Source organism: Rhipicephalus sanguineus, chromosome 1 (genome assembly GCF_013339695.2).
Source record: "Rhipicephalus sanguineus isolate Rsan-2018 chromosome 1, BIME_Rsan_1.4, whole genome shotgun sequence".
NCBI lineage: Eukaryota > Metazoa > Arthropoda > Arachnida > Ixodida > Ixodidae > Rhipicephalus > Rhipicephalus sanguineus.
Genome location: NC_051176.1, coordinates 241606175 through 241624067, shown reverse-complemented (window position 1 = coordinate 241624067; position 17893 = coordinate 241606175).

Genomic DNA, 17893 nt, shown 5'->3' with positions numbered 1-17893 from the left:
AGACAGTGAGTAACAGAGACAGCGAGGTTAGACAGCTCTTAGGCCGACTGGATACCCTGTGGGAGAAGGAGGGCAAAGGGAATAAAATATAAGAGAATGAGACACTATACAAAAAAAAAAGTCCGGCAGATCCCACACATTCTGGGAATCGATATCATGCGAAGCAATAGGCGAATAATGGCTCATATCGCATTTTTTTTATTGCTTTGAGCCAAGCGTTGCGAGTTGGACCGACTTAGTGCATTTTGAGTTGTTATGGGTATATCGTGGGCAGGCCCATAGCGAGGAATTTTTTTCTGGTGGGGGGCAGGTGGCGGCGGGCACTTGCTGAAGGCCTTGACTATTTCATGAAAGTACCTATTTGAGAAAGCACTGCTTCCTGAAATAGATAGATACCCGCATATAGATACCCGCAAATATATACCCGCATACCCCGGTTGGTATGCGGGTATGTGCCACACGTGACTGATGGACAGGGTTTCATAACGTACGCGACAAGTATCTCACGATATTCGTCTAATGACCTGTTCATCGTGTTCATCATACACTGATGCCCTCCCATGGAAACTTTGCATTGCGTCAAGCTAAGGAGGTGATCACGAGAGCGAGGCGTAGGCGGATAGATAGATAGATAGATAGATAGATAGATAGATAGATAGATAGATAGATAGATAGATAGATAGATAGATAGATAGATAGGGTCGAAGTGTCTTTGGTCCGCTAAGAAATGTTTCGCATTAAAAAAAAAAAAGTTTTATTGCGATAGCTATTATATGGACACTCTCGGCGGACTTTTGCCGTCGCGATCATGTTCCGTATAAAGTCGAAATCAATATCATTGCCCCGAGCATCTCTCCGAGCATCGACGCTGGGGACGACCGCGGCTGAAGCAGAGGTGAAAGTAGCCGGCTATCAGGGGCGTAGCCAGAAATTTTTTCGGGGGGGGGGGGAGTTCAACCATACTTTATGTATGTTCGTGCGTGCGTTTGTATGTGTGCGTGTATATATACGCAAGCAAAACTGAAAAATTTCGGGGGGGGGGTTGAACCCCCCCAACCCCCCCCCCCTTGGCTACGCCCCTGCCGGCTATCTCCGTCGCACGAAGGGCGCATGCGATAAAATCGCTCAGCGTGCGAGACCTGTCGTCGAAGGCCTCTCAAGCAGAGAGGAAATGCCCCGACTGTCTTTCGTCGGGCTAAGGAGCAGGAATGGGCGCCGGTGGGGGGGGGGGGGGGGGGCAGGGTCGCTTGAGCAGCAACTCTGAACTTTGATAAGAAGGGCATGCTCGCGAGTGCTATCTCGACAAACGTCAATAGATGGCTCGTACACCCTTGTACGTGCTGTGCTCACACTGCTTACTTAGCGTTGAGACGACAGACAGCACGAAAACCGCCTCGCTCCCTGAAGCGGCCGTATTCCTTCACACCAGCATTTCTTAGTTACGCGAGATCAGATCCAAAAGAGTTAGCTGCTAACCTTACTTCGCACAACATTAGTGTAACATAGTAATTTGTTGCTATCGCATTCATTACTTCGCCCTTGTGTCTAAGCTGTAATGTTTTTCCTATACTTGATGGTTTATGCAAAGGTCTCTTAGGAGGACCTTAGCGTATAATGTTGTATGTATATGTGCCGCCATCATTGCCCCCCCCCCCCCCCCCCCGGCAAAAAAATCATAACACCAAAAAGGCAGTTCATTGACGAAGGTCGTCTCGGCTGCTGTCTAAGCATCTCAGAAATGTAAATTTAGTATGGAGTGCGGTAGTGGCTAGTGTCATGAATTTTTATCCATTGGCAGTCTTTCGATAGAGCGACAGACTAGAGGCGTCAGGATAACTCGCACGCACACCGCACTATTTCTGCATCCATGTTTCCAATGGTTGTGTTTGTTAGTCTCATTGTGATATTCATAGTAGTAGTGCGCCAATCACATTCATGTTTATTCATCACACACAAGTTCTAACTTTAGTGGTTTTGTTAAGCTGCACATTTACTAGCAACTCCCTCAAGGGGCCGGCTCTTAACATTGTTAAGACAACTTGAACCTGCATCAGAGTTCTGTTGACAACAGTTTCCTTGCTTTTCTCGCATGAACATTATGCTCCCGATTGTCACCGCATAGCAGTTGACTCTAGGCCTACCGGCACCGCTAACATTTGCTCATATAGCGGATATGCAGTACTGCTACCGCTGCGATGTCACGACACATTTTCTGACTTCACAGACGGTGAGCGATGAGATTGTATAGCAGAGAACGCGCATAATTTTTTTCGCTTGCATGTTTCTGTATATATGAATATTTCCTCGTTCGCAGCACCGTTCATGTGACCAACTCAGCTCCACAGGAGCAACAGTAGAGGAATCTGTGTTAGCTGCGGGGTTGGAGCGCGCGGCAGGCGTTCAGTCAGTGCGCGGAGCGTGCAGGTGCTCTTACGTACGGTGTTCATCGCACCATATGGTTGCAAAAACAAGCAGTGTAGTGTTAAAAAAAAGTGTAAAATATTTAGCGAATTTTTGGTCATCATTTTTTTTGTTCTTGGGATTGTTTGTGGCCAATGAAACAACATGTTTTTAAAGGGGCCCTGCAACATTTTTTCAACGTGGTCGGATAACGCTGCGGATCGGTAGTCGAGGCTCGTGAGGACATGTGAGCCCAACATTATAGCGCAGCACGCAGCCTGGAATTTACAATAAGTTCTCAAAGTCAGCTAGAAATCGCTCGCCCTTCTCTCGACAAATGCTGCCATAAACCCAAAGCACACGGCCATTGGCTGATTTGAACATCGTGAGTTGCATAGTTATCGCGGCCGCCGCGGGATGCCGTGATAACTAATCCCCCCGTGGTTCTTGCTTCGTCGCGCCGGCTCCGTGGTGACGTCGGCGTCAGGTGGCATGTAACTTCGCTTCGCGGCGCACCGGTGTCGTCCGCGTGACGACGCTCGCTCCGCGCCCTCTTTAAGCCTGTTTCACATGCGAGCGATTTTGCTCCAAGAGCGGAGCGGCTGCCTTCGCGGGAGCCCAAAAACAGGTTTTAAGAGCGACCAGTGGACGCTCGTAAAGCCGGCGATCGAGATCGCCGGAGTTGGAAAAATTCGCTCGCGGCAGAGCGTCTGCCCAAGGTCACCCAATGGGAGAGCAGTGACGTGGAGAGCACGTGATTGCAGGGGCGGAGTCGAGGAGCGGGCGCGTGCGCCAGGAAGAACTCGGTTTCCTAGCAGACGACATTCGCTGTAACGAGCTGGCAGTGTAGAAACGCCGTTCTTTTCCTTTTGTTGTTCTTTACTGCGCTTCCATCAAAGCAGACAAATCGTTTGCACGTGTCATTTTGTTCTTTTGCATTTTTATCGAATCGTGGCACCAACACAGGTCCGTACAGGGGGACCCTACGCCACTGCGCACTTGTTGGTCGCAGCACATGTTTCAGTTTTTGTTTTTTTTTTACTACTCTGGCCCAGCACGTTAGAATAGTTTACTGTTTTCTTTTTTTTTTTTTTCCAATGGTCACGTACCCCGAAGACGACAAATGCGAGCACCCCAGACGGCGCACCAACGCCTTGCGGCATTCGAGAGCAAAAGCCACCGAAAGCACGGTGAAAGCTTAAAACCACAAAAACAAATTCTTTCTTTTGCTTTTCCATGGCCAAGTGTATGAGCGTGCAAGAAGACTTGCGTGGTAAAAAAAGAAAGCTGGAACAGAAATAAACGTGACTGTGGATCATAAACGTCATAAACGTCATCTGTGGTTCATCACCTTAAGATATATACTGCTGATACCACAATGCTACAAAAGTGGTGCAGGTGGCTGTCAGGCTTCATTTGGCAGCAGCACTTGCGTCTGGAGGAGCGCAAGCTTAAACGAACTTGCTTACTTTTGCAGGTCAGGGGCTTTTTCTTTTGTTATTTACTCATCAATATATTGCCGCAAATGCTGCTGCCAGTGACTTGAGTTGCAGTTCTTTGACTTTTCAAGTGATTACGTGCTTGTCTTAGGATGTCAACTGTAGCTGACCTAGCAAAGAGAATTCAGTCGCTTGATTCATGTAACTTGTTTCACTCAGTTGCTTGAGTCCTGGTCCGAAGGTGAAGTAGAAGATGTAGTGGAAAAGACAGGTCGAAAAAATGAAACAGAGGTGTCGTGCCTCAGCTGAGCATGAAATTCGTGCAGTGAAGGCCGAGATCAACAACTTGGCCTCACGTGCCGAAATGCTGAATTCGCTTGTCGAGGAAGTGAAGTTTTGAAGGCCGCTTACAAACTGCCAATCAAACTCTGCAATCACAGAATGATGCCTTGTCAACAGAGTGGCTGAACTTGAATAGTACTCTCGAATAAACAACGTTGAATTGATTAATGTTCCATGTACGTAGGGTGAAGAGTGCGCGGCAGTTTTGAAAGTGGTATAGGGGCTGAAATTGACTGCCCCATCACGGATGGTCACATTGACGTCGATAATTGGATTCCTGGAGAACTTGGTACGGCAGAGAAAATATCATTGCGCGCTTCTGCTCACGAGCTAAGAAAGAAGGTTTCATCACTGAGGCACGGAAGGCTAAACTGAACATTATTGAACTCGGATTTGGCGGCTCGCAAAGTTGTCCGTGTAAACGACCACCTGACGTTAGAAGAAAAGAAAGGCTGTTCGCTAAAGCTTTGCAGCTAAAGAGAGAACGTGGCTGGATGTTTCTATGGACGGGCAACTGCCATATCAGAGCGAGAAATCAGTTGACAGCCGGGTGTTCATCACCGCGAGGGGCACAGACCTTTCTGTGTTTTATCCAGCGGCCTAGTTGGTGTGTGGCAATCAGCTATATTGCTAACTAACCTTCTAAACGCCTCAACGTGTGTTACTTGACAGACCATCGTCGACGTTTTTTCAAAAGCCACTTTAACCACCGACCATCCACTTTAACGCGCGCAGTCTCACAAAACATGATGGCAACATTTGCGTTAATCTGGCATTCCATGAACATCACTCTCCCTTGATCTGTATGTCTAAGACGTGGCTATCATATGACGATAGAAAGCTATTTTGCTTACTACGTTACACACCAGAGTACAGCCACCGTCAATCCAACTGTCATGGTGGATCGGCTATTTTTATATAATCTTCTATAAGATATGAGCGTCGGTACGACCTGACCTCACCAGCTGATGACACCGAATCTGTCTGTATTGAAAGTGATGGCAGTCTTAGACAAAAAAAAAACCATTTTAGCTTGCATCTATCACTCACCGTCATCGTCCGTGTCAGAGTTTTGCTCTGCACTATATGAAACCCTAGAGGCACGTAGGCAAGGGGGGGGGGGGCAGCCCCCCCCCCTTTTGCCCCCTTTTTGCCATGGAAAGACTTTCTTTCGAACAATTAAACCTTGCCCCCCCCCCCCCCCCCCCCCGGAAAAAAAAAATCCTCGCTACTTGCCTGAAACCCTAGACAAGATAAAACGCGAAAGAAAAAGCGTTGTTATCATGGGAGATATCCTCGGAGGGAAAACGTGGGGCACATCAGTGCACGCGATGTTGCAGCTATACAAAACGCTGTTTCTGGGGTACCTGCGGTATAGCTTGCCGGTTCTGACGAACGCTTGCAAAAGCAGTATACGCACGATCGAAAACGCCCAGGGCCAGGCACTCAGAGTTTGTCTTGGATTACCACGCTGCACATCAACAGCCGCAACCATCGCAATTGCCAAAGATCATCCGGCCACGGTGCACATTACATTGGAGGTGCTTAGAGCTCACATTAGACACCTTGCTCGCGCCCCTGCCCACCATCTTGCTTCGCTTCCAGAAGATCGACCGAGTACCTCCTTCTGTAAGAGAATATTGACTTACCGAGAGTGCTTTCCAACAGCCTACACGCCTCCAGAACGGATTCTAACACCCCCTTGGTGCTTGGACCGACCACAACTACGCTTGACAGTGCCGGGGATTCGCAAGAAGGCGGAGCTCTCATCGCCAGCTTTGAAGCAGATGACTCTACTCATGCTGCACGAAGATTACAAAGATCATGTTAAACTTTTCACGGATGGCTCGACAACTGTTGGAGGATCTGCAGGAGCTGTGATCTTCCCAGCAAGAGCCGAAAACATAGAGTTTCGAACGTCACACAAGACAACATCGACAGCCGTGGAGCTCGCGGCACTCCGCAGCGCACTCCGCAGGATTGATCGAGAAGCACCACAAAAATGGGGCATTTTTACTGATCCCAAACCAGCTCTGCAATGTCTTCGAACTTCTCTACGTCGTGGGGCTCAAGACCAATTGGTGCTGGAAATAAGACAACTGTACCATCAACTAATAGACGAAGGACATGCTATAACTTTTCAGTGGTTGCCAGGCCACTGCGGCATCATCGGTAACGAGCATGCCGACGATGCAGCTAAGAATGGTCACGAAAATGGCGTGATGGAACCTATCCCACTATCAAGAAGCGACGCAGCAGCACAGATTAATACGCTTGCGCATGATGTCGCAAGGTCTATGTGGAACACGCCCGGTTTTCTCCACACCCGTCTTCACCGCCAGGATCCATGCCTACGACTCAGTATTCCATCTGGCCTGCCCCGATCCGAGACGACCCTTCTCTGCCGCATGTGGCTTGGGGTGTCTTTTACGAACGCCTTTGCGTGCTGCATCGGAATGACAGACAGCGCTGCATGTGACCATTGCGGCAATGACGAAACCATTGAACACATATTATGTCAGTGCCCTCAGTACAGCTCTGAGAGACAGTCCCTCTCAGCAGTGTTTGATCGCCTCGACGACCAGCCGCTTTCTGAGCAGTCAATCTTGGAATGTCGGGAAGATCGAGCTTCACGCCAGAAAACAACGAAGGCGCTGATGAAGTTCCTGCGAGCGACCCGCCTCGTTGAACGATTGTGACACTCCTGTGTGTGTGTGTGTGTTTGCTTCCCTCCCTCCCTATCCCATTCCTCTCTTTCTTACTTTTCTCTCTCCCCTTACCCCTTGCCCAATGCAGGGTAGCAAACCAGATATGTTTTCTGGTTAACCTCCCTGCCTTTCCGCATTACATTTCTCTCTCTCTCTCTCTCTCTCTCTCTCTAGAAGAAGGCAATCATAATTGTTTTGAATATTCCAATTGTTTTACAAGCTTTAGTTGTGAGCAGTTGCTTACGTTGCAGACAAGATTATCGCGGGCGGCTCAAATACGCTTATTCATAGGCGTGCGCAGGGTCCTCCATTAGGGGAAGCCAAGTTTCACCGCAGCGTCTCCCCCCAACCCCACCCTGAGTTTTAATCTCGAGTCGCCGACTGCGAAGGAAAACGAGCTCCATAATGGATGGAATATTGAAAACGAAGTGATGACGTATTTTTGATTACGTAAAAGTGGGAAGTAAACAGTTCATAGAATGCAACATCAGGGGTCCTTGGTTGCCATTATCGTCAAAAAACATGCGCAGTCATAACCCGAAGTATTAAAAAGGATGTGAAAGGTCCGACTGAATAAAGGCATGGGGCAGAATTGGCGCCCCCCTACAGATGTTTAGAGGGGGGGGGGTGCACGCCTACGCGCTTATTGGCCATATTTTATCTCACTACTTATCATGCAATGAGTGTGGCGCAATGCCACTCGATATTGCAGATTACTATCCCATCTTTTGTCGCTTGTCGTCGGCCACGTGGCGAACTCAGCGTTCTTTTCAAAAAGCCCCATTTAAAAAAGTTCAATTCATAGATTCTATTTATTCTTTCCACTGGTCGACAGTAGAATCTGAATCAAATGCAGAGTTAGCTTTTGAAGCGTTTAAATGGGAAGCATTTCGTTGCCGACCAAAGGCACTTTGACCGTTTCTATCTATCTATCTATCTAGCCTCCTGTGTCTCGGCGCTCTCGTGGTCGTCTCCTCAACTTGGTATAACCCAACATTAGCACAGGAGGACATTCGTGTATGACGAACACGATTAACAGATCATGAAATGAATATCGTGACATGCTTGTCGCGTCCGTCATGAAACCTTTTCCCGCAGTCACTTGCGGCACATGCTATAGCCTAGCACGGCCCATGGAATGAGGGTATGCGCCACATATGAATTACAGTCTATATCAACTCAGCAACGGCGAGACTATAGTCTTTGGAAATGTTCACACAATAGCGTTAAGGAGCCCGTGTCACAGAAAACCTTTCCGGAGTCCTCCGGAGTCCTCCACTACGGCGTCTCTCATAATCATATCGTGGTTTTGGCACGTTAAACCCCAACAATTAATATTAGCAGTGAGTGAGTGAGTGAGTGAGTGAGTGAGTGAGTGAGTGAGTGAGTGAGTGAGTGAGTGAGTGAGTGAGTGAGTGAGTGAGTGAGTGAGTGAGTGAGTGGGGGAATGGGGGGGGGGGGGGCAGTATTTCAATCTGGATTAAAAAGAGCCAAAATAGTTCCTGTATTTAGAAAAGGTGATGGGGGATTGATTTCTAACTATCGCCCCATTGAAATACTGTATGGTTTCAGCAAAGTTATAGATAAATGCTTTCAACAACGTCTAATAAAGTATTTAGCAAAATGTGGCATTCTTTACGACAAGGGGTTTGGCGTTCGTGCAGCTTACTCTACTAATTAATCTCGTACTTTTTTCATTCACTCAAAAAATTAAGCACTACATTGACGCAGATAACTACTCTGGAGCAGTGTTGATTGGTCTCAAACAAGCGTTTGATTCAATCCTTCACAATATTTTAATTACTAAATTAAACGCGGTCAGCGTAGTAGGACCTGCGTTGTCTTTTATTCACAGTTACTTAACAGAGAGCAGGATCTTAGTATTTCTAGTTATCTTTCTAAGTTTAAATTAAGGGATGGGAGTTCCTCGGGGATCAATACTGGGCCCAATACTCTTCACTCTTTACATTAACGACCTAACTTTCCATCTTTCACACTGCCTGTCTTACTTCCATGCGGGTGTCGCTAAATATCCCGTCAAAGGGACCCTCCCACCTAGAGTGACCCTGAGCTTGCACGCTCAGAACAAAATCTCGGAAATAAACGTTTATTTCATTCATTCATTCAAAGCTTCTAAGCATTGTCGATTTTGGGAGGTAATCCTTGATTCAAACTTAAAGTAGATTTCTCATGTCTCACATCTGAAGCAAAAAACTCTCTATGGCATCCAGATTCTTATAAAAGCGCGTCCGTACTTTAGTCTGAATACCTTTCTTTCTCTGTATTACGCTTTCATTCACTGCCACTTCACCTATACTTGATTGCGTCCTGCGGTAACACATATAGCACCAATCTTCCTCTCTTACAATACGTTAAACACCTGCAGGCCATCCGCATTATTACTTTTAAGTCCCCGCGCTTTAGTTCATCTGCTCTTTTGCAACAACATCGTATTCTAACCATTCATAAACTGTTTAGTTTTAACATGACAATCCTTGTTTGCAATCCCCTTCACTCAAACATTTCCTTAATAATTGTTAATAGAGAACAACTCACTAATCAAAATAAAACTTGACTTGCATCCACTAATAACGTCTTTCCTAAACAATGGCGAAACTTGCCCGTGTCCTTCTTAGCGTGCTGCAAGTTTCGACATCAAACAGCGTGTTTTACGTAGCAAAAACCAATGATTAAAAAAAAGGGGGGGGGGGAGGGGGTACCCGCAACTGAATGAAACCAACGGCATATCGTTTGATGTCATGTGGCGCTCGTTAGGGTATTTTTATATTGCCCTTAGTTACTTAACTAAGATCAATTATACGTATCTTTCTATATGTTCACTTAATGGCCAAGTGCACTTTCTTGCGTTGTAGAGGGCATTTCAAAACGACCGATGCAATTTTTAGTGGCTACGTATATGCTGTGTGGTGATTTTTCCCGCTGTTTAAAGAAAGCCCGCGAAACGTGCAATAAAACCGCGTGACTGAGCTTGTGCGCTGCCGTACTGCAGCGCTCTCAAACGTGCTTCGAGCGAAGCAACCGGCGAGCGGACCGTGGCGGCATGAGTGAAGCATTTTTCACAGCGCATCAGCAACGTCACTGAAGCAGCCACGTTGGAGTATACAAACATGGTGGGACGCGAACTTTGTGATGTCACGTTAGTGTTACCAGTGCATCGCATGCTGTTTCCTTCGTTATTTACCCACAGAGGCCCAATAACGCTTTAGCGACGTCGTTATCCCACTGAAGCAGGTTAATCGCCGCGTCATTATAGTGCCTCGACGTCATACAAGCCGCCACGCTGTGGCTATGTTGTGCGCTCATGACGTTACGTGCAAGCTATCAATATGTTAAAATTCAAAGGCTGAGGCGGCGACGGTAGACTAAGCAAAATAACGAGGTCTCATGAAGCATAGTCGGCGCGGCTACAAGAAGAGGCGGAGAAAAACAATGACTATTAAACTAATGACTAGTAAACCATGACTGCTGAAAAAAACGATGGCAGGAAACTTGTTCACTATTGTTAACAGTGGAGCTGTTTAAGCTCGCCAAAGCCCCGTGTGGCGTTAGCAGAAAACTATCATCATCATGAACGGCTCATATGGCATCTCGCGTCACCTAGCAACGCGTTGGAGGAAGGAAATCAAGAGGAGGAGAAGAAATAAATAAAACAAAATGAAATTTCATGTCGAGACGGCATTCTAACCCGCATACATACGGTCCGAAGGAGAGAGTCGTAACCACTCGGCTATCGAGGCACGCTAGCAGAATAAGCATTTATGGGAACCATATGATTGCGTTGCTATGGGCGAGAGAACGAGAAAAAAATAGAGAGAAAGAAAAAGAAAGAAAAACAGATAGAGAGAAAGAAACACAGAGAAAGAGAGACAACGAAAGAAAGATAAAGAAATAGAGAGAGAGGGTCAAAGAAAGAGATATAGAGAGAAGTAAACCATATAACATAGCCTTGTATATTGAAGGAAAGCTATGATTTTTCAAGGGCTCGTTTATCTTTGTTAGACACAATATTAATGAGAACTAACAGACAATAACGCCAAGGAAAGTACAGGGGGTGTTATCTGTAGTATTTAGAATGTAAATGTGAAGAAAGTAAAGTGGACGAAAAGATGACTTGCCGCCGGCAGGGACCGAACCTGCGACCTTCGAATAACGCGTCCGATGCTCTACCACTGAGCTACGGCGGCGGTCATCCTCCCGTCCACTTTACTTTCTTCACATTTACATTCTAAATACTACAGATAACACCCCCTGTACTTTCCTTGGCGTTATTGTCTGTTAGTTCTCATTAGCCTTGTATATTATAGTATAGCAAGGGGTGGAAAAGGGAAGTGAGGGGGAGGAGGAGAGATGTGAGAATGAGGAGGAGGGAAATGAGGAGGGGAGAGAGTAAAGCATAGCATAGCCTCGTATAGCGTAGGATAGCAATGGGGTGGGAAAGGGAAGTGAGGTTGTGGAGGAGAGGAAGGAGCAGGGAATTGAGTAAAGCATAGTGAAGTTGAAAACATTACAACTCGCATAAAATTATTTGCTGACGACTGTGCCATACATCGAGGAATTTCTAGTGAAAATGATATTCATAGTTTACCATCCGACTTAAATAACATGGTGGACTCGTGTAAAAAATGGAACATGAATTTAAATATTAAAAATTTCAGGAGCGTGAGTTTTTTCATGAAAATATCCAAATCACAGCATCAATGTAACATCTATGGCACCCTTATCAACGTGCAGTGTGATTACAAGCATCTAGGCGTTTATTTTACCAAATAATTCACTTGGAAAAAAGCCCATTGACACGGCCATAGTAAAAGCTGTAGGATGCTACACTTAGTCCGCAGGAATTTCAAACAGGCGACGCGCGAAATCAAGGAAACCTTAAATATTTTACAAGTCAAATAAATACTTGATTATGCATGCGTAATATGGGGTCCTCACGAAGAATATATTATAGACTTGAAAAACTTCAGAATCAAGCGGCAAGGTTTGTTTTCAATAAGTACAGCCCCCACTCCAGCGTTTCTGAAATGAAAGCCACTTTGAGGTAGGATATGCTGCGTGCACGTAGACACAAACTAAGGCTTAAACTATTGCACAAATATACAACTCTAGCACAGGTATCAATCGTCATAACTAACTTGTCGAACCACACTGCACATCCAGTCGCTGTGGTAGCAACAGAAAGATCTCAACATTTAAACGCAGAACCAGCACTTTTTTCTACTCGTTCTTTCCTAAATCTACGAGATTGAAATAGTTTAACAAGTCACTTAGTAAATGTAACAGATACTGATTAATTTTTTTTTCTTTGTTGTGACATCGCTCTTGAATTAACAAACGTGTGTACCAAGTGTCTTGAAAATGTATTTGTTCAACTATACTTATGTTTTCTTTTGATAACGTTACAGTGCTCTTTGTATATGTGTTTATATATATATATATATATATGTGTGTGTGCAACGACTTCTTTTTTTACCAGTTATGTTTTTGTCCCCCCCTCCCCATACGTAATGCCTCTGTGGCGATGTCGGTAATCTGTAAATAAATAAATAGCATAGCATTGTATAGTACAGTCTAGGAAGAGGGTGGGAAAGAGAAGTGAGGGGGAGGAAGAGGGGAGTGGGGTGAGGATGAGGGAAATGAGGAGGGGAGAGGGTAAAACGTAGCATAGTCTTGTATAGTATAGTATAGCAAGGCGTGGCAAAAGGAAGTGAAGGTGAGGAGGATGGAAAGGAGGAGGGGAACGCCACCAGCTCCGCGGTTTCCTCAGTCTTCGCACCACTAGTGCGTAGCTGCCCAATATTTTTTTCCTTTTTTTTTTGTAAAGCGGAGAGCCTTACTGATTTCTCTGTGTATGTGTCAGCTTATCCGAATAGGTGAGCGGCATTGTCATGCCTGCAAAATTTTAACGTTAACGGCGGAGCTGTTTAAGAGGAGCATTGGTCCGGGATGGTTGAACAGAAATGATCATCGAATTGAACGGGCACGCGCTCTTTTCTTCCTCTTCTTCTGCATCGCCCCCAGAACCCGTGCGCCGATTTGTCCGGCGCTGGATGCAATAGCACTGATGGGTGAGAGAACGAGTACAGATAGATAAGGAAAGAGAGAAAGACAGATAGAAAGAAAGAGCGGTGTCGAAAGAAAGAGAAACAGCAAATTCTTGGCGAGCCGGGATTCGAACCCGTTTACCCACTATCCGAAGGCGAGCGTCGTTACCACTCGGCTATCCAGGCACGCCAGCGGAGCATACCATAGTCTTGTATAGTATAGTATAGCAAGGGAATAGGAAAGTGTGGGTGAGGTCGTGAGGAGGAGGGAAATGAGGATGGTGAGAGAGATAAAGCATAGCACAGAAAGAATGAGAAAGAGAGAAAGAAAGGCAGACAGAGAAAGAAAGAGAGAATAAAAGAAAGCGAGGGAAAGAAATAGAGAGAGAAAGGAAGAGATAGATAGATAGATAGATAGATAGATAGATAGATAGATAGATAGATAGATAGATAGATAGATAGATAGATAGATAGATAGATAGATAGATAGATAGATAGATAGATAGATAGATAGATAGATAGATAGAAAAAATGACAGAAAAACAAGGAGAAGAGAGAAAAAGAAAAAAAAAGAGAGGAAGAATGAAATAGAAAACTAAAGAGAAACAGAGAAGGCCGCCGAGCTGCGCACTTCCTTCAGGCTTGGCACCACTAGTGCAAAGCTGCCTTAATTTTTAAATGCGAGGCATTTCTTAGCGAACCACAGGCACTTTGAGCGTTTCTATCTACGTATCTGTCTATCTGTCTATCTAGCCGCCTACGTCTGGGTGTTCTCGCGATCGCCTCCTTAGCTTGATGCAGACCAAAACTGGCATGGGAGGGTAAGAGGGGTTAACGAATATGACTGTTTGGTCACGACATGTATAACATGAAAATCCTGTCGCGTACATCGTCAAGCCCTTTCGTCCAGGCACGTGTGGCACATACCCGCACGCCACGGGCGTGATATGCGGGTATGCGCCACAGGTGAGAGAGAGAGAGAATTAAACTTTATTGTCTGACCAGGCGCGCGTTCTCTTCGCCCAGAGGTGGGTGACTTCCTTATTCCAGGTAGCCATGGCTTGCAGCTGATGCCAGAGCCCTGTCCACCAGTCGGAGCTGGTCCTCAGGGTTTACGCAATGTACCCCGGCAACTTCAGTAGGAACTGTAGATACTGCCCGGAGAGTGCTAACACCCTTTACCACATGGTATGGGGATGCCGAAACAACCCAAGTATTCCGCCCATAGACGAACAGAGCACCCAAGAAAATCCGGAAGACCAGTGGGAGGCGCCACAGGTGATTGACAGTTTATATCTTCCTGGGAACGGCGGGAACAGACAATGGTAATATAAATGCGAGAGCGTTAACAAAAACCGATATCGGCACTTTTGATCCGACGAATGCAAAGGATGAAAATCCAGGACTCCAGCAGGAATCGAACCCAAGCATTCTGCGTGGCAGACAGGCATTCTATACCACAGCCATACCAGGTCTTGAAACTGCTCTGGAAAAAGACCATATGCAGGCGTAATGTCAGTGCGACGTCATGTGGTTGCAGTGCTGGCTATCTAATTTGATAAGAAGGCAATAAACATTACGTAATGCTATGATACAGGCGCCATGTCGGGTTAACGTCATTTGAGTCTGCAGTACTGGCTCCTCTTTTAAAGCAGTTCAATAAACATTACATATGTATTCCTATGATTAAGCAACACTCTAAGCCAAAAAGGACCAAAATGGGGTATGGCATTGGTCCTTCAGGGGTCTAAATGGGCTGCCACAGATTTTGAACCATTTTTGGACCAACTGCAGGAGTAACTACAGGGGTTCAACTTTTACTCTCTAGCACTTACTCCAGTGGGTTTAAATGTTGGTCCTCGTAGAATGCTCCCGAGGGTCTAACAGTTGAACCGTCGGGACTAACTGAGAAAAAAAAAAAAAAAGATGGCGGTTCTTCGCTATGTCGGCGTAATTCTTGTTATTTCCAAATGAATCGGCATTGAATGATGCATTATTTGAGGCACAGACATACACCACACAGACACAGTGCACAGACATACAACCACACACAACCATTGCAATCTAAACACCACACATACCTACCGCCCGCGCTACACAGCTAAAAAGCAACCATCGGCTATATATAGGCACAGTATCTTGACCTCCCATGTGGTGCTGGTGGCAGACTTCTGTTCGAAGTAATAAAACAATAAACATTCGCAGCGTAAGTGTAAACTTTCGTGGGCTCAATGGTAGCACCGCAACACACCGATCTTTTAATATGAACCCGCCGGACGTTTAACCCTCCTTTCAGTCAGCGAATTCGAATTATCAGCTGGTACTCTATCGTGTCGGCCGAACCAGCGTTAGCAATGCTGGTGCACAAATCCGTAAAATGCACTTATTCACACACAAGCATAGAAGCGGCACTTATGCAGGAACGCCGGCGAAGCAGTGGGCGTACCGCCAATGCCGGCTTCTTGCCGACAACGTCACTAGGCCTTTACGAGGAGCACGGCTGTGAGTTAAACGACCGCTGGCGATCACAACATTCGTCTCCTGTGCAATTCTCGTTGTCGTTATTTTACATACAAACGAAAAATAGATGTCCGCTGTCGGCGGCGTCTTACAGAGTGATGTAGATGTATGTATACCTACAACGACGACACGGCGCGCAGGCACGGTTCTTTCACCGTGCTCGTAAGTCGCTCGCTGTACACCGCCGGCCGCACGTTGATTCGTATCGGCGCTCGCCTTCACGCTAGATGTTTGACAACAGTTGTCGCATGGAGAGAAAGACACAGATTGGATTGTACTTTATTCCAGAAGACATTATTCTCTGCGAAACAAATTCTGCGCAACGTTTCTTTCACCTGCACCGGCAACGAACTCTCACCGGCCGCCGGCCGGCTTGGTGCCGACGACGTAGCGAAGCCTACTTCGTATCGCTTCGTAGTTGTAGCCGCTGACTCTGCGGGAATACAACCTCTGACGAACAGCTTACTTTTGTTAGCGCTGGCAGTGTTCTTCGTAGTTCTTCCCAATTCAGTACATTGAAGCGAGTTATCCGCGGTGTCCGGGCTCGAAGGCTTGCGCTTGTTTCGGTCCGGCAGCTCGTAGAGAAGAAACGTGGGTGAGCGCTCTCGCTTGCTGTGTGCGCCGGCGCGAGTTGAACTTGACTCTCATAACTGCTTCTATTCGTTGTAATAGTGCTTCGCTTTCACTCTGGCGTGTAAGCCATATAACTCGTGATCGTGTGCTAGCCGACAGGCCCGGACAGGGCGGCAGCAGGCGATCGGCGCGCAGTTACACCCCCCGTTGGTCCCCTTCTTGACGGGCGTTTGCGCACGACACGCACTGCCTCGCATTTACACCCTGTTGGACGAACCGTTGATCCTTTGGTTTAACGACTGCCGTTAGTCCAATTTTGCCCAGTTTCGGCTTAGAGTGTATAGTTAAGCGTCGCTTGACCCCGCAGGAATACGCTAACGAATGATATTGCATCATGCCACAGTAGCATGCATTTCGTTTCGATAAAACTGACGTCTCTGCTCTAACATGAGTGCTGACGTTATATCACACCATAAGTTACCCTTTAAGCGGCAGTGTAGTCGACGTGCCTGGTAAGGCCACGGTTTGCACGCAACTACTCCACTTACAAAAATGCGTCGTAACGCTTGGCTAAAAGCCAAAAATGCAGCGTGGACAGCTACTCGCTGGCTGCTTCGCATGAAACCGATTCTCACAAGGCGTGGGATCTGTCGATCTTTTGTTTACCTGCTACTACAGCAGTGTATCATAATAGGTAGGTGTAAATTGGCCCTTTGCTGGCTCACTGAAGCCTATGTATGAGGCGTCGGTCCGGTTGTATTACATACGCGTCGCCACAAGTCAAGCAAGTCGAGCATACAACACCTGAACAGCAAGGCGCAAAGCTACTGTATACGTCCTAATATAGCAATCATCTCATGCCTTTAAGCCATCCCCAGTGCGCGTACGAGACATTAACGCCATGCAGCAACACGCTGATATCAACACTACGAAGATTTCAATTTTGTCCGCCGCTTGTCACAGCGGTTACCTTGTTTTACTGCTGACCCAAAGTACGCGAGTTCGATCCCAGTTTCGGCGGTCGCACTTCGATGGAGGCGAAACGCTAGATGCCCGCGTAATGTGTGGTGTCAGAACCCCAGCTATTAGAGATTATCCGGAGCCCTCCACTATACGGCGTCTCTCGTAGCTTGAGTCGCTTCGGGACATTCTCATAAACCGATGCCGGTTCATTCCATCTGTATTACCCATAGGATACGTTGATGTCATTCGAAGAGTGCACCCCATTTTCTAGCACAGTTGCTTCTATCTGCTTATATATATATATATATATATATATATATATATATATATATATATATATATATATATATATATATATATATATATATATATATATATATAACGAAAAAAAAATGGCGGACCGTTAGCGAGTCGCTGCTTCTCAGGACACAATTTCCAAACCACTGCCGTCAACGAGGACACAAAACAAATGAAATTATCCGGCTTTACCTGCTCACAGTCACCACGATGTGTTTATGAGGCTCACGGCATACCATAGTGGAGGACTCTGGATCAAATTTGACCACCTGGCGTTCTTCAATGTGCACCTAAATCAATGTATACAATGCGGACGCAGCTTAGTGCATGCATTAAAAGTGAACTTCAATGCTTGCCTTTTTACTTTAACAGTACAGAACAAATTTAGCGATTTTTAAATGCCATATTTTGCCATTGTCTACGGTGTGCTTACGCACACCTCTAATGTTTGTGAAATGATTTTGTTAATTTCCGAGAATGGAGGATGGGATCGCCGAGCAGCGTATATTTTATCTTCGTACGATAACTACATATGTAGGGTTTACATTAGTAGATTAACCCTGTTAACTTGCGTGGCATACGCGGT